This window comes from Anguilla anguilla, chromosome 6 (genome assembly GCF_013347855.1).
Source record: "Anguilla anguilla isolate fAngAng1 chromosome 6, fAngAng1.pri, whole genome shotgun sequence".
Lineage (NCBI taxonomy): Eukaryota > Metazoa > Chordata > Actinopteri > Anguilliformes > Anguillidae > Anguilla > Anguilla anguilla.
Genome location: NC_049206.1, coordinates 5,376,615 through 5,401,470, shown reverse-complemented (window position 1 = coordinate 5,401,470; position 24,856 = coordinate 5,376,615). Strand labels below are relative to the sequence as shown.

At 47.3% G+C, this 24,856-nt stretch overlaps 1 protein-coding gene across 1 annotated transcript in view; it reads right to left on the bottom strand.

Moving 5' to 3' along the window:
* Window positions 1–24,856, bottom strand: part of LOC118229072 (SLIT and NTRK-like protein 3) — a 92,378-nt gene that overhangs the window by 45,482 nt on the left and 22,040 nt on the right. The window contains exon 2 of the mRNA XM_035420750.1: window positions 22,795–22,907. The gene's annotated coding sequence lies outside the window, so the exon portion shown is untranslated. The remainder of the gene's footprint in view (window positions 1–22,794; window positions 22,908–24,856) is intronic.

The window sequence follows — 24,856 nt, the reverse complement described above, 5'->3', positions numbered from 1 at the left end:
AAAAAAAATGATCTCTTGGGTTGGGCTTCACTGCACTATTTTGAATTAATTAAATGCCATTTTTTGGTTCATGTGGCCTATATTGTGTGCTGCCACTTGAAATCTGCATATCTTCTGCGATAAAAAAAAAACGTCCACTGTTTTTCATCACGGCCACTCAAACTTAATGAGGTTAATCCTTCGGCACCAGCGTATGCACCGCTAAGGTTAAATCAAACAAATGAAAAAGGCACTTGGGGGGAAAAAAAAAAACCGTCACATTTTTAAAAACCAATTTAAGCTAAATTGTGGGCAAATGATAATTTAGCGCAAATAAAGGTGTGTGACACAGATGGAGCCCTCGCTGCGGCTGTGCGAGAAACTCCCAGCAGCCCCTGGGGTACTTCTCTCTTCCCTCCGTCTGGCACAGATCCATTCCTATTAAGGGAAAGTCCATAAGTCTATAACTGGGCTTAAGGATGAGGAGAAGCCATTAGCCAGCCCAACTCTGACCTTTTCTCTCATTTTTTCCTTGTTTGTTTTTTCTCGCCCTTTTAATTGAACTGAATTTAAATGTTTTCTCGTCGTCCTCGTGGACTCGTCAGGCCCCAGAACCAGGTTTCTCGACGCTCGTGGCAAGATTCATCATTTCATACTTTTCATGCGCACTTTGACATCGTTCTGTCGGGGAGGCACCCCCCAGTCCACTTCTAAATTAATATTTAAATATGTTAATAACACAGAGAGGGCACTGTAGGATAAAAATGCCAATTTGGAATTGCAACTGTGTGCATGTGTTTGTGGCCGTGAGGATGGGTGTGTGTGTGTGTGTGTGCGTGTGTGTGTGTCTACATGTGCATGTGTGTGTGTGTGTGTGTGTGTGTGTGTGTGTGTACGTGTGTGTGTCTGTGTTTATTTAATGAACAGGCAGGTAAATCTTTGCTTTACTAATATATAATGACAGCATAATAACTGTGTAATTACATGGTTATTACAGATGTGTACACTGCACAGGTAAATGTAACTTATAATAAAAAGTTGTCCATGCTGACTGACAGCTCCTGTTTTTGCTTTTGAGTGCTGACTTTGACCAGCTCAAAGTCTAACCATACATACACCACTGAGAAAAAAATACTGTCATTCTGCCTTTAAGGGGACGTGACCTTCCATTGGCCACTCCCACCAAAAGCAAACAGTTTGAACAGTGCAGAAAATGCATTGTGAAAGTAAAGTTTAATACACTATTTATTAAACTTCTGGATATTCTGAAGGTAAGGCCTACCCAGATCACACGTCCCTGGGCCGGATACTCCTGTCAGAATCTATTTATATATTTTGCTTCTTGCTAAGTGCAGTTAATTTGCATCAGTGCTTTTCTTGATTTAATCTGTAAATTCCCTGGCCTCTGGGCTAAGCTCTGCAGAAGATATCTGCTCTGAGTGATGCTACATTAACGTAATGCAATGTACAGTAATGTAATGTATGGCACTGAAATGTAATGTAATGTATTGTATTGTAGTGTAGCGTAATGCATGGTATTGTAATGTAATGTAAATTATTATTTAAATTCAGTGAAAGTTCTTCGCCTGCTCCATTTCGCATTCACTCATTTCTGTGGCCGCGCGTACCCTGTACCTCGAGGAATTCGTAAAAAGAAAATGGATCCTTTCCCCTCACTCCCATCACAAAATGGCTATTTTTTTCCAGCCCCGTCGAATACGCTAATTTAGATAAATCTTCCAACCACACCACACCCCACTCGCCCCTACCCCACCACCCCCCCCAACTCCCCCAACCACCCCTAACCCCCCCCCCCCCACACCCACAGTGTATTCCATTTTGGACACAGCACGCAGAGAGGAGTCGACAGGACAGAGGCGATGAGAGCACAGCCTGACCTGCGGCGGTTTTCTGCTCGATATCTCATCTGCAAAACGACGGCGGCGTGGCGGCGCGAAGCGACGTGTCGCGCGAGCGCCACGGATCCGTTTTTTTACGCCGGAGAGCTGAGTATCTATCGAACGCCGTACGAAAAAAAAAACACAAAAAAAATCACAAGCGTTTAATTCTCGTTGCTTCTAATTGACTCCGGATGCCCCGACTCCCCGTGTTTTCATCTCTGAGGTTGTGTCCCCCCCCCCCCCCAACCCCCACCCACCCCCGCCCCCCGCCCCCCGAATGGCGGTTTTATCATTTTTTGATTGAGGCGGCTTTTGAAAATGCGCCAGAGTTTGAAGCTCTTTGTTTGATTTGCGTTCTCTATTAACCTTCAAAACACGTTTTATGTTTTAACTTTTACTTTGAGTTCATTTTACTTTTGTTTTGTTTTGTTTTGGGTTGGGTGTCATATTCCCGGCGATGCTGAAAATGTGTGTCTCCCTAAAGTCTTGGATGTGTGAAGTGTTTGTGTTATTGCTTCTGTTAAGTGGGCTCTGTTGTCCAGTATGGCATCCTCAGCTAATACTCAGACTCGTTGTGTGGGCTGTACGCCATTAAGAAGGCCGCCTTTCCGTTCTGTGAGGGGACCAGTTGTCAAGGTTATAAAAACAAAAAAAGAAAAATTTTTTAAAGAAGAAAACTGGCAGTCATTTTAGAGAATGTTTGGACTTGAGAAAGAACATGACTCAATGTGACAAGAGCATAACCTGAATTCATAGCAAGTCTGCAGAAATTTAAATAGATGTGTTGTGTTGAATAAGTTTGTCGTGTGGGGGGGGGGGGGCATGTTCTTTGCAGCACACAGAGCTGCTTCTCTGTGAAGCATCTGGAACAAGAAGTAACAATGGGGGAGAGTTTCTGCAGCGTGACTGGTTGGCACAAGTGTCGTCCTGGTCAGGGTAAGTGAGGCTAAGCTTTGTCTGAGCATAGATGTTAGATTCTCAGAGTCAGCTCCACACAGGGGGGGGGGTTAAGACAATTCCAATGACCCTGACTGACAGGGTAGAGGCCTTCAAATCTATTGGAACATAGATTAGAGCATAGACAATATTAGATAATCTGCTAAACATTTGGGCAAATAAGGGAAGTTACCTGCTCCTGTTCACCTGTTGAAAATGCGATAAAATCAATCAATAAATCAATCCAGGAAAAAATCTGTGTGTTCATTGAAAACAAAAAATTCCTTGTATGATCTTTTCACTTCGCAAATGTCAATTCATGTCATGAATCAACAGAAATTAAAACTGAATTAAGGATATGTATTCAAAGAAGCGTGTGCATTCGTATGCATGCGTGCATGCGTGCGTGCATGCATATGTTTGTGTGTGTGTGAGTGTGTTGGATGAGCATTAGAGTTATGGCCAGCAGAATTTCCATTACATTAAATATGCAGTCCTGTGTTGCCTGCCCTGTGCTTCTGCATCATTTATTGATTTTGTCTGTCTCTTCAGGGTACAGTGACTGAGAATACATATGCATACATCTAACGACAGCCACCGAGTGCAAACATGTACTCTTAGACACCTATGGACTGACATGCATGCTGTACGCGTACCTCTAACAACAAGTAGAAACGTATCAATTATCATCTCCTGTTTCTTATATGTATAAAAAACAGAAGATAATAATTGAAACATTTATTATATATATTTGTGTGTGTGTGTGCGCGTATGTATAAACATTTTACATGTATACATGTCACTGGAGATGTGCACATACTGTACCTTCTATCTCAGTATTTGTCATTTTGGTTTTAACAAAAGGAATGGAAAGTTCTCCAGCTCTCGGCGTACTGTCACAGTTTCGATAACACAGGAGTTAAGTTGGTTCAGAGCTCTTAATGAAAAAAACCAACATGGTCACTGATAAATGGAATTTTATTTTATATTTTTACTGAACCGGTTTGTCCTCCCGATGAGGGCCTGGCCGAACACGGTCCCCCGGAGAACCGGCCCACAAGCGTGTTGAGCGCGACCCGCAAACGGGACGGGACGGGACGGGACGGGACAGGACGGGACAGCAGAATGGGAGAAGGGGCGGCAGGGAGCAGCTCCCACGAACGGATCGTCTGAAGGGGCCCGGCGCCGACTGGCAGAATTGGTTAAAACCGGCCCCTTCAGACGATCCCTCCGCCTACCCCCCCCCCCCCCCCCCCCCCCCCCCCCCCGCCCCCAAGGAACCAGGTCTTAGCCACCGGAGCGGTTTTAACGTCTCGCTCAGTCCCAAAGCGAGGGCAGGAAGCGCATCGCACCCGCGACGCGCGACAGTCACCAGAACCTATTCAGCGCATAAAACGAGCGGCTTTGGGTTCCCTCGGCAACGCTGGGTTCTCGCGGCAACGCTGGGTTCTCACGGCAACGCTGGGTTCCCGCGGCAACGCCAGCTGAAACGATTATAAAAAAACTGCTCAGCAGGCTGGGTTGCGTTTTTTTTTTTTTTTTTATGAGTGGCTTAATGATTACATGCTTATACATATTTCCCTTCTTCCACTTTTATTGCCCCCTCTTGGACGTGAGCGAATATTTTGTCACGCTCTGTGATTTGTGCAGGGGGGGGGGGGCCTGGACGCTTCCATTTTCTTTGATGTCAAATATCGGCAGCGATAGTACAGAACAAACGCAACTGCCGTTGTGTTTACAGCCATGTGCTTGGCCTGCCTGGAAGCACAACGTAAAAAAAATCACTGCAACTGAGTCCGCTAGAGTAAAACCCACACTGTTGCTATGATATCCTTACACTATCGTCACCGCCATGTTTTGATTCAATTAGTTGGTCGACTGGATTGACCAATCGATTCACCGATCAGCCAGTTCTCATTTTCATGTTCCCTTTATTCTTAATGCATGCTCGTTTCCTGGAGCCGGTGGTTAAAGGTCATTTTTCACATTGATACCAGGAAGTATGTTTTCACACAGAAACAGAGCCTGTATGGGTGGCTCAAGACCAGGCTTGGCACAATGCTGGAGACCGTCTTGTAGATACAGTGAGAAGCCCAAACGAGCTGTATGACCTGTCCTCCCAACCAAGTACGCAAAATGTTTCGTACTTACTCCACACTGGAGTCCTACTGATCAGAGCCAGGAAGTCTCCAAAGGCACCTAAAATGTATAAATAAATGCAGCACCTGTGAGAACATGAATGTGGCATTTCCCCCTAAGACCTGCCAGCACATCTGTGCCCCCTGCAGTGGAATGTGACTGCCTGGTCTTAATCTCAAGAACCACACATTCCACTCTGCAGAAACCTACGCTACGAGCAACATTCAATAAATAATAAAATAAAATAACATTATTTTTAAAATATTGTGTAAATATTTTTGTCAACCAAGACACTTGGATTATGTAAAAAAAAAAATTTTTTTTAAATCTCGCTTGCCCTAATTTGGCGCTTGACAAGCATGACAGCTTTTCTGCATCCGACTTGGAGACTTCCCCTATAGCGTTCTCTCCCCTGCAGCCCTCTCAACCGCTATCAGGCTTCAGAGCAGCCACACACACACACACACACACACACACACACACGCTCACACACAAACATGCACAGACACACATACACCCACAGACAAACACACATATACAAACACGCATGCATGCAGGCACACACACGCGCACACACACACAAATACAAACACATACATGCACACACGCATGCACACACACACACATACACACACACACACACAAACACAAACACACACACACACAAACATGTACATGCACACACACACAACCAGAATCAGAATCACGGTCATTTTGCCTCTTCCTGGTGCCAAAACAAAAACAAAAAAAAACACCTGCCAGGTGTTCCAAGGCAGTTAGGAGAGGGGTGCGGTAAATTTGCCGACTCATCCCGCACCCCTCAATCTTTACAGAGCTCCGCTCCAAACGAGCCGATCAGCCTCTCCGCGGATTTTTTTCATTCGGATGTCATTCCAGCTTCAAAAAAAAAATAAAAAAATGACTGGGGACCATGAAAATTTAATTGGACATATTACAGTAGTAATAAAGTACAGATTAATTCAAAGTAACAAAATGATAACTGAATTAGAAGCTCGCGTAATCGAATAACGACGGAGGCATTTCCATCACCGGATATCCACTTTATTTGGTTCTCCTGTTGCTTCTTTATGATAAAAATTGTTAAAAATTTAATGGCAGATGTAATTTTTTGTTTTGTTTTGGTGTTAAACCAGTCACGGCGGACGATTCCGGGCTCGTTCTCCAGAGCGCCGGCGCTGCTCAGCACATTTAGGGCATCTGTGTCATTAACAAGCCTCATAAAATCCTTCTTGTCTTCTTCTTCTCGCACCAGGGGCATGCATCAGAGAGTCTTTCCTCCGTCACATTTTTTCGGAGGAAACTTTCAGCGCGAGGCGGCTCGTCTGTTATGTAACACACAGATGGCCTTCCCCAAACCACCAAACATCTGTCGGGGCAACTGATTCTGTTTTTGGCGTGAGGGCAACATCTGGAAACGCCGTAGCTATCGATCTTGATTCCGCAGCAACTCGCTGTGTCTACATATCAAAATTTGTGACTGACAGTTTTTTTTTTTTTGTTTTTTTTCTCAGGGGTTATATGGCATATGAAACATTTGGTGATCCAGAGGATCCCGACTCTGCAATTGGTCCGTTCATCGCGCACAGACCTGGGTCAAATACCTATTTGTTTTGGACTCGAATACTTTTCTGCGCTCTATTGATCTCGCCTGGTGTAACTGGAGCGCATTTCGTTGGTTCCAATACACCAGACAAGAGCAGTAAAGCGTAGAAATGGATTTGAATCCAAAACAAATACGTATTTGACCCGGGTCCGATCGCACGACTACACCACACCACGAGAGTCCAGCTGCCGTTTGAAATGAAAGTTTCTCAGGGGCATACGCCCTATGAAACGTTTGGTGATCGAGACGACCCCGGCTCTGCGATTGGTTCGTTCATCGCACGACTACATCCTCGCCACGTCGAGTCGAACTGCAGACGAGGCCGCTTTTTATTTTTATTATTTATTTTTTTTTTTCCGACAAGGACGACCATCTGCTGTCGAGCGAGCCCACTTATCAGCGCCAGATCCCTGAGTCATGAAGGTACCTAAACGGAAACAGTAATGGAGGCCTTCCTCCAGAGACTGCCCTTTCATACGCACCACATTATCAACTGGGTACAACACCTAATGGAGATAATGGCTTTTTAATGAGCGTGCACTTAAGGCAGTTCAGTTTTTTTATTTATTTATTCATTCATTCGTTCGTTCACTCGTTTATTTATTTATTTATTTGTCCTCCCCTTTCTTATCAAAATTCATTTCGTACCTGTTATCGTCGTAGATTTAGCAGTCTTTTGCAGCGCTGTTTGTGTGTATTCAGACTTCATATTCAATTTGAAGTGGTTTCGCTTTGTCGTATTTTAAACGCTAATGCTGGCATGGGAGTCTGCCGGAACCCACTGAGAGGTTAAGGAAATCTGAGATACGGGATGACATTGAGATCAGAAAGCCGTCACTGACCCCCCCTCCATCCCCCAGCCACCCCCCCCCCACCCCCTTTCCCCTCCGGTCCTGACATCGACGATAACGATTCTTAATTAGATCTAAATATAACCGTCTCTATGGCTTTAAGTGGCAATGGTCTCTCATTAAGCAGACGGGGGTAAGGGGAGGGGGAGGAGGAGGGGGGGGACAGCTTTGGGGGTGGAGGGCGGTAGAGGTGCTGCCATTTGGCCTTCCGGCTGAACCCAGCCTCTTCAGCCCGAGGCCACTAACACCGCTCGGTGTTAATTCAACTCCAGGGACAGAGTGCACGGGGATCAACACGGTCCAATCGGGACCACGAGTACTCGGTGAGTGCTGATTTAATACTGAACATTTCACTGCGTGGCACCCAAACAGACTTCAGTAAAAAAAATTAAAAACAATTTTTAAAAAAACGAACTACGAGGGTTTGAGAGCCAGTTAGGCTATAACGCAAAACTAACGGCTTCGGAATCAGACGGGCGATAGGAGAGCGTTTCCACGGCGCCGGTTTCCACGGCGCCGGTCCTCCGAGGGCCTCGCGGGGAAGGTTAGAATCGTTTTCGGGGTAATTTGGCCGCGCCCGTGGTGGGCCGGGGCGGCGGGGGGAGAGCGCTTGATTGGATCGCAGGTGAAAGACCGGGAACGAGGCGGGGTTTTGGGGGGGGGGGGGGGGGGTTTCCCACGGGCCGCCGACATCCTTAACGAAAACAGCTTTGCCCGTTACTGTGGAATGACCAGGGAAACGCCCAGACTCCGAGACACCGCGTAGCGAAGGGGGGGCGGGGGGGCATCCGCCGCCTCTTATGAAAAATTGTCAACGGAGGGGCATTTCAGAGACGTGCAGAGAGAGAGAGAGGGAAAGAAGGGAAGTGAGAGAGAGAGAGAGAGAGAGAGAGAGAGAGAGAGAGAGAGAGAGAGAGAGAGAGAGAGAGAGAGAGAGAGAGAGGGAGAGAGGGAGAGAGAGGGAGTGAATGATGGAGCGGGAGAGAAGGATGGATAGATTATATCACTGAGCCGGTGAATGATTGCTGAGTCCGTAGCTTAGCTGCTACAGTACATATGAATCAGAATAAATGCAACATCCAAAAATGTTTGATTCATGAGTTTTTCTTACCTTGGGGTAAACAAACACAAACTCCTCTTTCATGCAGGAGTGTGTGTGTGTGTGTGTGTGTGTGTGTGGGCCTGCAAGCGTGTGTCACCACACCACACAGCAGCACCACACACAGAATGGGTGTCCCTCGAGGCAACTCAAACTTTTTTTTTTTCGAGACGGCTGCTCGTTTCGCCGATTCACGTCCTGTTTTTACCCAGAAAAAAAAACTCCAGCGTACAAAACACTCAAGACTCGGCACGCTTCCCCCAAGAAAGACGGAAAGACGGACCGCGTAGCTAGAAAGGGTCAAAGCGACGCGCGTCAGAGAAATCGACACAAGACACGGCGGTCAGCGCCAGGCAACCTCACGGCTCTCCGCAGAGCATCAACCTCGCCTCCCAACATCTACGACGTCCGGAGAGGCGATTGGCTGGGGAGCGCATCGCGATAGCAGCCATAACTGCCCCGCAGTTTAAATTCGGGCGCCACACAAATTACCAGCTGATGACAGATAAGATGAAATATGTGGCAAGCACCGGAGAGACTGCCATATTACTAATGCCGGGGTGATATATATTCAAGGGGTGCATCTGCTACATCGACGGACTCACGGTCCATTATCAAATTAGGCGCTCCGAAGGAAGACGAACAATAGCAATCATCTCACGTTTGGTTTCTCGTGCACCGGAGTCGCCAGTTATAACCAATTACTTTAATGAGCCTCACACCGTTCCTACGCCGCAGCTTCCCCTGGGCTAGTCCATAACTGTCACGCATAGAAATGTTTCTGTGTGTAATTTCTATTTATTTATTTATTGGACTTTCATGGTTTTCATGTTTTCATTTTTTTAATTGTATTATTTAGACAACGCAGGCATATGAACGTGGTGAACAGAAACGCTATCCGAAGTCCCGACTCGTTAGCAACAACAAAAGAAACCGCTGAAATCCCAGCAAAGTGCTACCTGTTATTTTTGGAGCTTAGCTCTGTTTGGTTTTTACTTCCTTGCTGATGTTTTCTGTTGGTTTTTCCATTTTCCCCACACACACACACACACACACGATCATCCCAAACCTGGCTCCGTTCCAGAGAGCTCCGCGGCAAAGTTGCCCGCTTCCACCGTTGCTCAGGCTCAGAGCTAAAGCTCCCCCTGGGGGTGGCTGCAGGTACTGACCACGTGCGCCAGACTGTGGGAGGACTCATAAACAGTCTGAGAAACAAGAGAGAGAGTTTATATCTGCATCTCAGCCTTCACCTCACATTACAAAATTCCCCCCAGAAATGCAGAGGGACAGAGAAAACAGTCTCTGACACTTGCTGCCGGGGAATAAAGTATGGGCTGCGTGATAGTTATTATTTGCACAAATTGAAATTCACGTCAGGACACATCATTTTTCGTACAAGTGGCACCACAACCCTCAGCCCTCCCTCACCCAAAAGTGCAAACACTACCGAGTCACCCCCGACAGTCTGAGAATTTTAAAATTTCCACCCTAAAGCCACTCATCCTGGCCTGGATTTAAGGGACATACTGCGTTGCCATGGTGTTGAGGGTTCCCCTGCATGACACATTCCAGCCAGGTTGCCCTGCCAGTCACAGTTCTATTGTTAGACCCGCAGGTAAGAGGCTGGCGCTCTCTCCATCTGTCTCTGCCCGTCTCTCTCTCTCTCTCTCTCTCTCTCTCTCCCCTTTTCTGCTTCTCTCTGTCCCTCTGTCGCTGCGTCACTCTGTCACATTCAAATTCAAATGTGACTATTTGCATGGCAGGCTTTTCTCTCTTTCTCTCTCACTCAGTCTTTCTCTCTCTTTCTCAGTCTGTCTGTTTGTCTCTCGCTCTCTCTTTCTCAGTCTGTCTGTCAGTCTCTCTCTCTCTCTTTCTCGGTCTGTCTGTTTGTCTGTCTGTCTCTCCGACTCTCGTTCCCGTACCCCACGGAAGGAGAACTGAACGCTCACAGACGAATCAGAAGCTTATTAATTGAGACAAATGGCTTCAGATCTGATCAGCTGATAAGTGCTGCTCTCGCTGGAGCCAGCTGAGGACACTTAGCCTCCACACACACTTTTCCCTCTTCATAAAGCACCCGTGCATAATGTGATCCTTATTGATGCGTACTCTAAGCCAAAAAAAATTAAAATCCTTCTTGCAAACTTTTTTAATATATTGCTTTCATGCACAATTTTTATGTTGCTTATTTGCTTAGAAGGCAACCTTACCCAAGGCCATTTGTGCAGCCTGTACAATTTATTTAAACTACGGCAGCTTGATATTTGCCTAAGTAATTAAAGCTTAGTGCTCAAAGCTCTTGTGGACAGTTGCTCACCTTGGATTTGAACCTGCAGTCCCCTGGTCCAATGCGCTGCCTGTTTTCTCAAACCAGCCGGGCCCAAAAAAGAAGCACTTACTTACTCCTTTAGTCAGTGACATTGCCTGCGCAGTAAACTCGCCCCTGAATGACTAATGCAAGGCTCCATAGCCGAGCAATCCCAGCATGCACTTCACCAATTTTGTTGTATCTTTCTTAGTTGCGGCCAATTTAATGGCGAAAACGCGAAATCCCGCAGACCCTGTTGCTCTCGGCAACCAGGGTTGGCATGACCCCTGGACCAGTGCGCGAAATACAGTGGGTTCTGTTTCCATGGAGACTGAGAGGAGCACAGGACTGCTGCTGGGTAGAGCCAGGTGGCCTGTCACAATGGGCCTTTTGGGACAATGCTCCAAGGGGGGGGGGGGGGATTGGAGGGGGGGGGGGGGAGGGTTGGGTGTGATGGTGAAATCAGAGCATCATCTTAATTCTCATCTGTATTCTAAAGGCACAAGTAAGTAAAAACAGGAAACCGAAAAGATGACTGAGAAGCAAGGAACTGGGGGGCAGCGGGGGGGGGGGATGAGCAGCACATATTGAAGCACACGCACATGCACACACACGCACGCACTCACGCACTCACGCACACACACAAATACAGTCTGCAATGATAAGTTATTCCAGTAACACTTCACGTTAAGTTGCAGCTATACCTGAGCAGTTAAACCGTAACTAATTTGGTAACAAGAGGTCATTGCTGAGTGGCTCCAACGCAGGTAAGATGGAGAGACAGTTAGTGGTCTTCTTAATTACACTTGTGAAAGAAGGCCAGCCCTGTTACAGCTCTCCTGATAAAATGAAATCTTTCTGTATATCATGAAGACATGTTGTGAAGTTAACAGGTAAGGTTCATTTGTTGTGTATCACGAAGATGTGGCATATGAATGTAAATACAGTAGCTACATATATCCACAGTTATAATTAGGAATACCGCAAGCTGCTGTTCCATGTTACCTATGTTGGAGTTACTCAGTAATAACTTCTTGTAACCAAATTAGTTACAACTTAATATAACTTATACAGGCATAGCTGTAACACTAGTGTACAGTGTTACCTCTATTGCTACTCAAATTGGTATTGGACGATTGAAAAGGTGTTGCACGATCATCGCGAACACAATTAACAGGCCTACAAGAACCCTGTGTTCCTCTTTATTGCTCCAATTATGAGGAGCTACGTTTGACGAAACAGGTAAGAGAGTCGACTCTTATGGGCACATAACCGTATTTTATCAGCATGGCCGGGAGGCTCTTAAAATGTCACGGCCGTTAATAACCATCACCACTTCTGATCTAAATGAACTGGCTGAGAACAATGATATCCCCGCGCTGTCTAACAAAGGAGATAAAAAAAATATTTTAAAAAAAACACCATTTTAGCACGGCAGGCAAACTGATCATGACATGTAATAATGCGGATGGATGTGGTTAAAAGCTTCTCAAAAAAACAAAAACAAAAAACATACTGAAGCGAAACTGCAACGGCAACGGCAACACACGGCTTGTCATCCGGAGACGTGAGTCAGTTTCGCATTAAATAACGAGCCGCGCACGCACAGGGCTCCCACTGTTGCTCGGAGACGACTTTTAAAACAGCCGATCTGGAACGGGATCTAATTAGGGCGAATTTACAAAAACGGCGTCGCGGCTCGGCTGTGTTTGGACTGCTGATGCAATGGGGGAGCTTATTATCAATCGCGCCGTCCAGTGATTTCACGGCAACTTCCGTGCTCGACCTGTCTGGAACGCCACGCGGCAGCATTGCCTAGAAACCGTGCTGACGACGCAGTGCATTATTTGACCGAGGGGAGGAGAAAAAGGGTTAGATCCGTGACCTTTTTAATTAAGCTTTTTGTCCAGCTCTATCAGTTCTATTTAAGCCCTGCCGCTCTCCACGCTTCGTAATTAATGCAGTCTTTCTGTTCTCTCTTCGTCATTTTAAATTTACCTTTTTTTTCCAGTTGACTTATCGGTTTGAAATGGCTGCGGGGTGACACTTGAGATTCTGCGGCTCTGTCGCGCGTCTCCCACGCGGAGCGTGATTCTGCGGCGCTTATAACCCCGCTGACAGAAAGCATTTCTCACAGCGCCGCCGCAAAGCGACTGCAGCATCAGGAGAACTGTCAACGCTCATCATCGTCACTTCTAATATTAATTCGCAATATAAAAAAAAAAAAGACTTTCAGTCCCCTTGATATTTATTTTTCGAGTTCATGCTTTAGCCCTTGCATTATACTGAAGTTATTAATAAGATAATTATATTGCCGTCCCAGCCAATCTCATTAGGAAGTTGCTTTGGTGCAACTCAGAAAAGGCTATTCAGCCTTTGAGCGTGTAGTAAGACTATAGAGGTTAAAACACAAGAGAAACGTGAAGAAATCAGCAATGACATTTATCGACATACGGCAGAAAAATAACTTACAACCCCAAAAGAAAAAAATATGCACACACGCCATTACCAATAGCCTGCGCGGAAATAAACAGAAATGAATAGATACGCTACAGCTGGAAAGGCTCGGTGAAGATAAAGTGACAGTGATTGATGGATGTGAAGTACCATGAATTTGCAAACCATACAGCCTCGGGGTAAGAGTTGCAGTGGCAAGTGTTGTTCCGGTTTTAAAGGATCTCTTGCATTTGCCAGACTGAAAAATTTAGCAAGGCGTTCGTGAGTGAGTGAAGTACACAGCGATATTTTACTGTCAAACTTTGCCCTCGTTAATTACTTCTCCTCTAGCAATCCTTCTGGAAAGCATTAAAAAAAATGTTTAATATTTATTATAAATATTTATCAAGTCTTATGTATGCACATTTTAAATATAAACACAAAGGAAAACAAACAAAAAATACGAAGACCAGCCACCTTCCGCCTCCCATGAAGGACCATGACGCCAAGGGCATGGATGCACGTTAGATGAGTGTTAGTTTCAGGTTACCTACAATCTTTCTACATAATTACAATCGATTAATTTTCAGCATTGAGTTCTGCATCTGTCCCACTGGGGGATTCTCTGAAGCAGTGATTGGCTGGACCTGTGTATTAATGGTAGCTTTTAACATAATTACATTACATATAAATTAATATTAAATCTATCCTGTTACTTGCGTGGCCATATCTGCTGACCAATCCCATCGCCGCAACATCCCCCTTCAGTTGGGAGAGCATAGGCTATCGCGCACATCGTCCAAAACTTCTTTTCACTCTTCTTCTTTTCCGCCGTCCGCCAGGCGGACCCCGCAGGCATTGCGTCGGACGACCTGAACCAGCCACTGAGCCGGGTGAGACAGACTGCAGTCTCTCTGTTGACCAGAGGGGGCGCTGTTTGGAGTGTCTCTACCCAGCTGGCAGTGTTGTCAGTGTTGGTGACACAGTACTGTTATTAAAATGGGCCCTGTATTTTTCTCAGCAGCTGATCCTAAACAGCAGGGGGTGGGGCGTGGGGGGGCAATGGCTCCCAGCGATAATGCAAGAAGCTGAACTGATGTTGATTTGATTGTAGTGGGAAATGCAGGCATAATTTTTTGGGGGAAGTAATGGAAACGGTAACATCTTTACCGTGCTTTTATTCTGAATATCCTCGCTCCTCCTCTCGGTGGACGAAAGAAGATTCAATTAGGCAAAAATCATTAAATCTGAAAACCGCAAAAAGGCTTTAACTTCCAAACGCAGAAGTCGCTAATCCCAGTTTTGTCTCGAAGTTATGTGGTCTTTCCGGAGAAGAACGTATCCCAAAAAACTAACTGCAATGAAAGAGGTCAGACATTTTGGGACATATTGACCATTTCCCACCCCTCCTCCCAACCCTGTTTCCCCGTTTCCCCCCCCCCTCTCTCTCTCTCTCTCTCTCTCTCTCTCCCTCTCTCTCTCTCTCCCTCTCTCTCTCTCTCTCTCTCACTCTCTCTCCCTCTCTCTCTCCATGTCTCTAGCGTGGCTTCGTTGCGCGTGAGATGACATTTATTATCCTCTCTTATTCATCTGTTTATTTCTTTTTGTTTTTATATTCCACCAGGGCACCGTTGTGCTATTATATGTTCCTCATTCCCTCTGATTTGAGCGGTAAATCTCCCCGAGCCCACGGCTGTAAAATGGAAGTTATAAAGAGCGAGCGGCCCGGGAGCGCGGAGGCCGCCGTGATTCATCGGCTCGGCCGGCGGCGAAGAGCAGCGGCTCGCGTCCTGCCGAACCGAGAACGGAATGTCGATGCACCGTCATAACATTCTAGAACGCGTTCCGGAGTCCACCCCACTCCCCACCCCCACCCCCCTTCCCCCAAACCGTCACCTTAAGTCCCTCTCAGGATCCCTCCCGCCAGAGAGCCCGAATATTTTTTTTTAACGATTGTCTGTCTGCCCGAAATGTCAAACCAGAAGTGTCAGGGAAACTTTTTTTTTTTTCTTTTTTTCCCCTTCTTGTCTAGTGTGCAAGCGGCTAGCCCGAGTCTGTGTCACTGCGAACCAAATGGAGCCGGTTATCAACTGCCCTCCCCGCTATCAACAGTCTTCTTTAAATGAGTCGCTCCTGGTTTCCATCCCAAGCCTTTCTCCTAGCTATCTCTCTCTCTCTCTCTCTCTCTCTCTACCTCTCTGTTGCTCACTTCCTCTCTCCCTCTCTTTCCACGGTACTACTGTATATCCTCCACTGTGACCAAGCAATTTGCTGCTCAGTTTAAGGTTGTTTATCCGACACTGCAGCGAATGGGATCCTCAGAAGATGCCTGCGCCAGTGGGCAGAATGCATGGTTTTACAATCACAAGCGCGGTCCGAGCATTGTGCACATTGTTCAGTGATGTGTCATATAAAAAAACAGCATATAATTCGGATGGAGGTTTGAGCACAGAGCTAGGGGGAGAGTAGAGCTACAGATTCACTTCCCTATTCATTTATTTCAGGGGCAATGTGCACACCGATCAACAATCTCGGCGACAACGCATAGCTTGCCGCAATTAGCTAAGCGGCTAATTAACATCTGCGGTCTCTTCGAGTCAGGGCTACAGGTAGCGGAAGAGAGATGCAGTTATTCACATTATCCCTTTAATGAACAAACTGCAAACTTGCAGGTGCACATTAATGAATAATTCCCTTCAAAAGGAAGGGTTACATGTTAGCCCCCGATGTTACATTACATTACATTACAGGCATTTAGCAGACGCTCTTATCCAGAGCGACTTACACAACTTTTTTACATAGCATTTTACATTGTATCCATTTATACAGCTGGATATATACTGAAGCAATGCAGGTTAAGTACCTTGCTCAAGGGTACAACGGCAGTGTCCTTACCCGGGAATCAAACCTGCAACCTTTCGGTTACAAGTCTAGTTCCCTACCCACTGTGCTACACTCCGATGTTGTAACCAGATTAACGGCTCCTGTGCAGTTTGCCACTTCCGTTGCAGACCACTGTACTTTCTCAGAGGGCCTACGGGTTTGTCTTCCATCTTTCCGCCACTGTCTCATCCACAGCTCCACCAAACTGGAGGCTCGCGCGGGTGGAAGGCGAGATCAACAGGCGGAGACGGTCTAAACACCACGAAATTCAACACATAGCGTGCGCGCGGGTCCACGGCCAAGGACGACGGAGCGACAGGAACAGGACCGGCGGGGAACAGGCATGGAGGACTCGAACAGAACCTCAGGGTCCCAGACGCAAGCTTCATCAGAGACAGAGGAGTTCCGCCGGGAGGGTGTTCCATGGGGGGCAGAGAACTCGCGAGATTCGCGGGTCTGTCGCTCGCTTGACCGACAGCTGACGGCTACTCAGAAACATCAGATGGCGTACGGGCCAAAGCTTATATGAGGTATAGAAGAATTCAGTTAATTTAAGCACATTCATCTAAGCCTAACTTTTTTATTTGCCATATTTTTTGCAACGTTTGTGCCTATTTTACGCTACAGGCCAAAGTTATTAGGCTACCTGCTGTTTTAAAGAAAACTAAAGGTAGATTAGATTTCAGTCAATTTAACTACCCCTCCACCTCCCTCCCACCCCTCCACCTCCCACTTTGCAAAATGATTGGATAGGCTTGCAAGAGTTTGTTTAGCCATAATTAAAGCCAAAGGAGGCTATTTTGAGGAAAGTTGTGTCTAAGATTATTTTTTTAAGTAAATAAGTGGGTGGAAATTGAATAAATTGTGGGTAATTGTGGGTAGAAATTGAATAAAAATATTTGTACACTGGTCTGTTATTCAATAAATTTGCTTGAATTAACCTCCGGTGGCCTCGTGCGTTTGGACTGTACTGTGAATTGAGCTGGTGTGCGGAACATAGCTTGTGCACCATGTGTGACTGCAGTGACACCGTGCACCATATAAACCAGCATTACATGGTCAGTGTGTGTGTTTGTGTGTGTGTGTGTGAGTATGTGTGAGGACAGTATGTATGTGTGTGTGTGTGTGTGTGTGTGAGTATGTGTGAGGACAGTATGTATATGTGTGTGTGTGTGTGTGTGTGTGTACAGTATGTGTGTGTGTGTGTGCGCACAGTATATACATGTGATATAACATCTGTTATAAACTGTAATATGCTGATGTGATGGGTTATTACAAATGCCGGAAGGAAATGGGGCGGCAGTCATAAGCATGTTATAACCCCTGTTATAACCTGTCACATCAGCATATCAGAGTTCGTGACAATGTCATAAGGGAATGACGGTGGCAGAGTTGCAGAACTGTTACTGAGCAGACCTCGGCTACGGCAGCACCATGGCGAGTTGCAGTCCCAGGGGAGGTGATGTCATCGTACCCTCGAGCGAGGTACTCAACCTGAATTGAATCAGTAAAATTATCCAGCTGCATAAATGGATTGTATGTCAAAAAGTGTAATCTGTGCAAGTCACTCTAGATAAGAGCATCTGCTAAATGCCGTAAAAAAAAAATGTTACAAAACAGATTCAAAAATAAGCGCTACGGCATAATGTTTGCAGCGATAACCGTGTAGCGACGGTTGTTTTGAAACCCACTGATTTGAAACGCACTGTATACATTACGGCTGCTGTTATGTCGTGAGCTGTAAAACACGGTCGTGGCTGGTTACGACAGGTGTAATGTCATGCTTATGACAGCCGTATGTAGGCTTCTTCGTTTATAGTCCAATTAAAGCATTATCACGAGTGCCGTGTAGTGACAGCCTCATAGTATATGTGCCATATAATTTGGCAGTTAAAAAGAAAGGCAGCCAAGCTAATGTGAGTGTAGGAGAGAGAGAGCGAGGGAGAGAGAGAGAGAGAGGGAGAGGTAGAGGCTCTGTTTCTCCACCAACAAACTGTGTTTTTATATGCACACTAATTTTCTGAATATAGCTGAAATATTCAAGAATTCTGACTATGACATGAAGCTAATTATTTGAAATATGACTGCAAACAGGAATAGGACTATTATCTGGAATACTGCATGCATGTAAACATTGTCAGCAAATAGAAAAGAAAGAAAAAAAACAACCTTTTCTTTGGATCTGATATGAAAGCTCACTTTCGTGTGTGGGATGGTAATGGAGGGTGTCTGTCATAAATTTGTCGCTTTTCAAAACAGTGACAAGAACAAAAAGGCAAAGGCAAACAACAAAAACGTACACAAGATAATGACAGAGGAAAAACAATGAATCAAAGAACACGTATATATCAAAGGAGATTCAAGCACTGTAAATATATATATATATATATATATATTATAGCTGTCATATCATTTCAGTACTGTATATTTTCACTGCCTCCCTGCTTTGATAGTCTAGTAGCTGACAGGCTCGTTAGACTTTTGCCATACGCTGCGAATGTAATGTCTCGGGTGCGTTCGGTTAGCGAAACGCACGCGCTTTCGCCGATTAGCCTGAAGCTCAATCATCCCTGAGGGCCTGGATGATGATGCCCCCCGCCCGCCACAAGAACAGCATTTACGGGAAGTAAAGATGGGGTTTATGATGATAAACGGAGATATTCGGTTGCACAATAATGTACGACTGCATTATTAATTATTAAGATGGAGAGCTAGGCAGGAAAAAAAACAGCCTAAGCGAGAGTCCCAGTAATATGTAATGGGGTTAGGGGACAGATGGAAACTAAATATCCCTTCTCTCATCCCTTGTCTATTCAATTGCTCATCATAGATAATGTACTGTATTTTGTTAGGCACGGTAAGCAGAATATATATATTTTTTTTTTTTTTCGAGCAGAGTTTTATAAACATAGGTAGACGTGACTGTTCCTACTCCCACTTCACCCCAGAGTATTTATAAAGCTAAATTTTAAAAAAGACGCTGCGATGTGTGACTGCCTTTTTTTCGCGGGGCGGATTACCTTCCATTAGGGGGGGAGACGGCCTCATTCGGACGGCAGCGCCAGCGTCTATGAGGACACATTAAAAACGGGCCCCCCTCCTACATGTGACGAAATTACGCACAGCCCCCCCCCACCCCCCCCACTCAAAATTAGGGCAGTTTGGGGATCCTGCTGCCGATCGGGGCAGTGCGTAGGGGTTTGCGTTATGGGTGACATCACAGGCTACACGCCACACATCACACGCCATGCACCACACGTAACTTCCTTAACTTTTCCTTACTTGTGCTTGCCAACAAACGATTTGCAGATGTGAAGGTCTCAGACCGCAGCGACGCGTGGCCTTTCACAGACTCTGTGAAATCTGTACTGTAAAATATCCGTCCCTTTTGGGCTCTGTTGTGTTTTAGGCTGCATGCTGATTGGCTAAAATGAAACACGCTCCTGATTGGTTAACGGCTTTAGGGCTCCAGGTTTGTGTGCTGCTGTTGTTGACCGTTGGTCTAAAGTGAGGGAGTGGGGATCAGCGGTTTTACTGGCTGAAATTCACAGTTGAAAAGGGTCTCTCTGGGACAATGACACCAGTTGCCTTTTACATCCAGCAGTTTTTTCGGTATGTAGACGTGCTACAGTACGCGTGGAACTAGCACAAAACCACAGTCTTGGTGCATTCACTTTACTGGCCAGACAAGAGAAGGATTTGGTCGGCACCGATTCGATCGTAGCCGTTGTTTTCCTCGAGCAGAATCGCTATGGCGATTGTTGTCTAGCTGCGTTTAATGCACCTTCTGTAAGTCACTGCAGGCTGAGAGCATCTGCTAAATGCCTAAACAGGAGACTGTAAATTGACAATCTTCCGCATTGCCCGTTCGCAGATGACAGCCATGCAGTGATTAATGGTGAATAATTTACTTGCATAATCGGCGTTTGGAGGTTATTCAAATTTAATTGGGATAGCCGGCCATAATGAGACAATGGTAATGACAGCATGATGCATGCGTTGCCATCAAAGGAGATAAAAATGACATAAACTGGGTTAAAAAAATAATAATAATAATTTACCTCTGGACGCTCCGTTGGGTTTCGCATTACGGATTTGGCAGGGCGCGGGGCGGCCGCACCTGTTTACGCTGCGCGAGACCGCCACCGCTTCCCCATTCGGGACGCGACGCCGCTGTTTCAGTCGGACTGAAATTTCGAGAGAGCGCTCCCCCGAAGGGCGCGTCGCCACCCTTCCACCCTAAAGTCCAGGGGGGGGGGGTATGGAGACCACGGGGCCCGGAGAGGAGCAGGGTCTGCCGGGTTTTTAGTTGTCACTCCTCGCCGTTCGTTGGGTCGATGAAACAGCTGATGAAGCGGTGAGCGCGCCACGCCTGGCTTATCGGATCAGAATTTTGTTTGTCTGAAACAGACCCTGCGGCTCATCAGTACCAGGGTTATAGACCCACCCCTGTCCCCCCCCCCCCCCCCCATCCCCATGTGGAACTGCTGGTGATTCTTCCCGCTGTGTGTTTTGGGTAAAGAGTCACTTCATGCACCCGATTCCCCACTCACAACTCACTTCTCCTAACTTCAGAGTCCAAATTCCACCTTTTCCGCTCGGCCTCAGAAAACCATTGGGTTTTTTTGTGGGGGGGGGGGGGGTTTTGCCCCGGGCGTTTTCCGAGACGTTGGCCGCTAACGCTAACGCTAACGCTAACGCCAACGTTCCGCCCGCCGCGTTGAGCCGCCCTCGCGGCGCTAAGCGTCGGAAAAAGGCGCCCGTTTCCTGAGAGCTCCTGCATAACCACCTAAAGTCCCTAATTTATGCTGGGTAGGTTGGTCGTTAGCTTCACCCCGACCGTGACCGTATTTAAAAAAAAATAAAATAAAAAATTTCAACGCGTACGTTTCCATGGTGAACGCGCCTCTGGCTCGACGTCTGCCACTCCCCCCGATTCGTCCGTTTCCGCTCAGCTCGACCTCAGCTCGGCCTATCGCCACTGCAGTCTCCCAGCCCACCATGAAACAGACCCAATCAGAGCTGGGGAAGCCATTTCAAAAACGGCTTCTGTTAGCCATGTTATTTATTGACAGAAAGGTTGGCGCCACGGTGACGAAGATTTCCCTGTCAAAGTCTGCCCTAAATCACGTGACTGTTTTTGTTTTTTCCCCCCACACTGCGTGACTGTACTCCCAGTAATTATTTAATAATTTTAAAAAAATAATAAAAGAAGAAGAAAAACTGGTTGCGATAACAGATGTTCCCGCGTATAACGATTCATATCAGCGGCGACATGCGTCCTTGCAGGCTCCGCGATTCCCAGGCCTTTGGTCCGTAACCTTGAGAATAAAGGCGTTTGATTGTCAGCTGTGGCTGAAAGAGATGACAGCTCTCTCCCCCGCCGTGACAGATGAAGGCGCCAGGCGCGGCGGGTTTCAGCACCGCCGCCGCCGCTAACGCTCGCTAGCGAGCGCGTCCCGTACACCTTCCTCCGCTCGGCCGAGAGGGAGATAACAGCGGGGGGGGGGGGGGTGGAAGAATAATAAATTAAAAAAACGGAACAAATGATCGGCCATTTCGGGCAAGGTCAGGAAGCCGTCTTTTTTTTTTTTTTGTAACAGATGATCAATCAGAGAGCCGGTAGAGACCACGTTCTTTTTCTGTTTTTTTTGTTTGTTTTAAAACTGTGTTTAAAGCGGACATGCTGATTGGTTCATACAGGTGAGCCACACAGAGAGGAAGAGAGGCGATTCCTCCCTGATGTGTGTGTGTGTGTGTGTGTGATGGGAGAACAGTGCTTTCAAACGCGCACACACACACACACACATTCACGTACACACACACTCACATATACACACATGCACACAGACACACCCGCACGCACACACACACACATACTCACACATATACACACACACACACACAGACACATGCATGCACATGCACAAGTACACATACTCTTCGCAAACTCTTGAACCCATACGATCTCACGCGCACTCATACACACGCTGGCAGATTTTTTGTTTCATAACCCTCAGCATGCGTGCATTCAGGCAACAGTAACAAAAATAAATAAATAAACATGTTTCTGTAAAGGGACCCCTCCCCTTTATAGTGCTTCACACCCCCATTTGTGTGGAGGATATGACATGGTTTCCTTCATTCCTTGCATGTCCTGGGGGAAATGGACTTATTGAGAATAAACCCACCCGCCTCATTTCGACCTCATTGCACACTTCGAACGGAAACTGCCGGAACTGATATCCATTTCTCCTCACTGTCAACCCCCCCCCACCCTCCCACCCCCCCCGCTCACTGATGACAGACAAACCCCTTGGGGGGAGGAGGGGGGGGCTGAGGCGGGAGAGAAGAAAAGATACTCCCCTGCTGGTCATGCCCTGATACAACACCATGTCGGAGTGACCTTATGTAATGTGTTTGTGTGTGTGTGTGTGTGTGTGTGTGTGTGTTTGCGACCATGTTTGTGTAGGCGTGTGTGTGCGTGCGCGTTTGAGCATGTGGTTGTGAGTGTGTTCAGTTTTTGTGTGTGTGTGTGTGCAAGCATGCGTGCGTGTGTGAAAGACAGCGCGAGTGTGTGTGTGTGTGTGTGTGCGCGCACGTGTTTAATGACAGCGTGTACGACACACTGTACATACGTGGGTACGAGTGGCCACGTGGCGCAGGGTGATGATGTCATCCCCTTCCTCCTCCCTCCCAGTCTCCTGGCCTCGGCTGAGCGAGGCATTGTCCTCGTCTTCAGCAGCCAAACCTACGGGGGGGGGGGGAAACATTCAGAGATTATGAGACAGTCCAGCTGACGGGCGGTGAATCATCAGTTCATCAACGAGGGATGAAAACGAGGGATGAAAACAAGCTGGGGGGGGGGGTGGAGGAGCGCACACAGCAGCGGGGGGGGGGGGGGGGGGTGTGATTATTTGGCCTAAAACACCAACATTATCACGAGGAGGACGGGAGACGACGCAGCGCGCCGACCGCCCAGATTTATGACGGAGCCCGTTAGCTCCTCGCCGCGCGGAAGCCTAATTCGGTCTGACGAGGCTGGGAGGGCTGCCCGTGGAATAATTACTGATCTCCCTCCTCTACCTCTACCTCTCCCTCTCCCTCCTCTACCTCTCTCTCTCTCTCTCTGTCTCTCTCTCTGTTTCTTCCCCTCTGTCTCCCTCCACTCTCTCCCTCTCCTCGCTCTCTCTGTCTCTCCCTCTCTGTCTCCCTCCCTCCACTCTCTCGCTCTCTCTCTCTCTGTCTGTCTGTCTCTCTCTCTGTTTCTTCCCCTGTCTCCCTCCCTCTACTCTCTCCCTCTACCTCTCTCTCTCTCTCTGTTTCTTCCCCTGTCTCCCTTCCTCCACTCTCTCCCTCTACCTCTCTCTCTCTCTCTCTGTCTCTCCCCCTCTCCCTCTCTCCCTCTCCTCTCCGCGACGCAGCGCTGACCGCCTACCGCCACGATCGTTACCCAGCCCCGCCGCTCCTCGGCCGAACGCTCGGCATCCGCCAACGTCCAAAAAACGCGCGGCTGGGCGCCGCCAGCTTGCCGTTTTACGCCACGCCTGGCGACGGGCGTCAAAAAAAAAACCGCTATGCCGCCTTCACGCGCCGTCGTAAAAATCTCCCGTTCGTAAACGAGTTTGCTGTTATTTACACGGGGGTGGGTTGGCCGAGCACGCGAGCGCTCTTTCATTAGCAACGCTGTAAATGTCTAACCGGCGTGTTTTTTTCGGCTGAGAGCGGAATTCGGGTTACCCGGAGGAAACCCGCGTGGACACGGGGGGGGAAGAACACGCAAGATTTCGCGCAGCGAGGCCCGGGGCCGGGATTCGAACCCGGGACCTCCTTTGCAGCGAGGGCACAGCGCTCGGGTACGGCGTGCGTTTCACTTTTAAGGTGGTTCAGGCGAACAAGTGCTGCAATAATGCAGCACGGCAGTTAGGTAACTGGCCTTGCAACTCCGGGGGTTGCGGTTTCCAGTCCCAGGCGAGGCACTGCCGCTCTCTACCCTTGAGCAAGGTGCTTAACCTAAGCCGCTTTCAGTTAATATCAAGCTGTATAAATTGATTGCACATAAAAATATATATATAAGCTGTGTAAGTCGCTCTGGATGAGAGCATCTGTTTAATGACTGAATGTGATGTATCAACCAAAAGAGGCGAGTCACCCATTTAACATACTTTTTAAAAGAAAAGTCATGTCTGACGCATTTTAACCCAGCTGTTGTAAAGAGAAATATATTGGTGCTACGCAGCCAGGATGTGACTTCAAAAGGGCACACAGCTCTCATTAGATTTCCAAGAGTGCAGCGCAGATGCGTGTGTGTGTGTGTGTGTGTGTGCGCGCGCGTGTAGGTGTGTGTGCGCATGTGTGTGTGTGTGGGTGTGTGTGTACGTGTGTATGTGCGTTTGTATGTGTGTGTATGAGCACATGTGTATGTATAAGTGTGTGTGTCTGTGTGTGTGTGTGTGTGTGCGTGTGTGTGTGTGTAGGAGGAGGTGTCCTCTCCTGACATCAGTATCCCAGAGGAGCAGCCAGCCCCCCTCCCTGGGGAGGCTCCATTCTCAGCTCCTCTTTTCAGTTCAGCACCCGGGCCAGCGAAAGGTAATTTTCAAATCTCTCTGTCACACTGCGGCTCTGTCTGCCATGTGCTGCAAACCCCACCACCAGGTCCATATCAAACTGGGGGGGGGGGACTAGGAACATGGTAGCTGG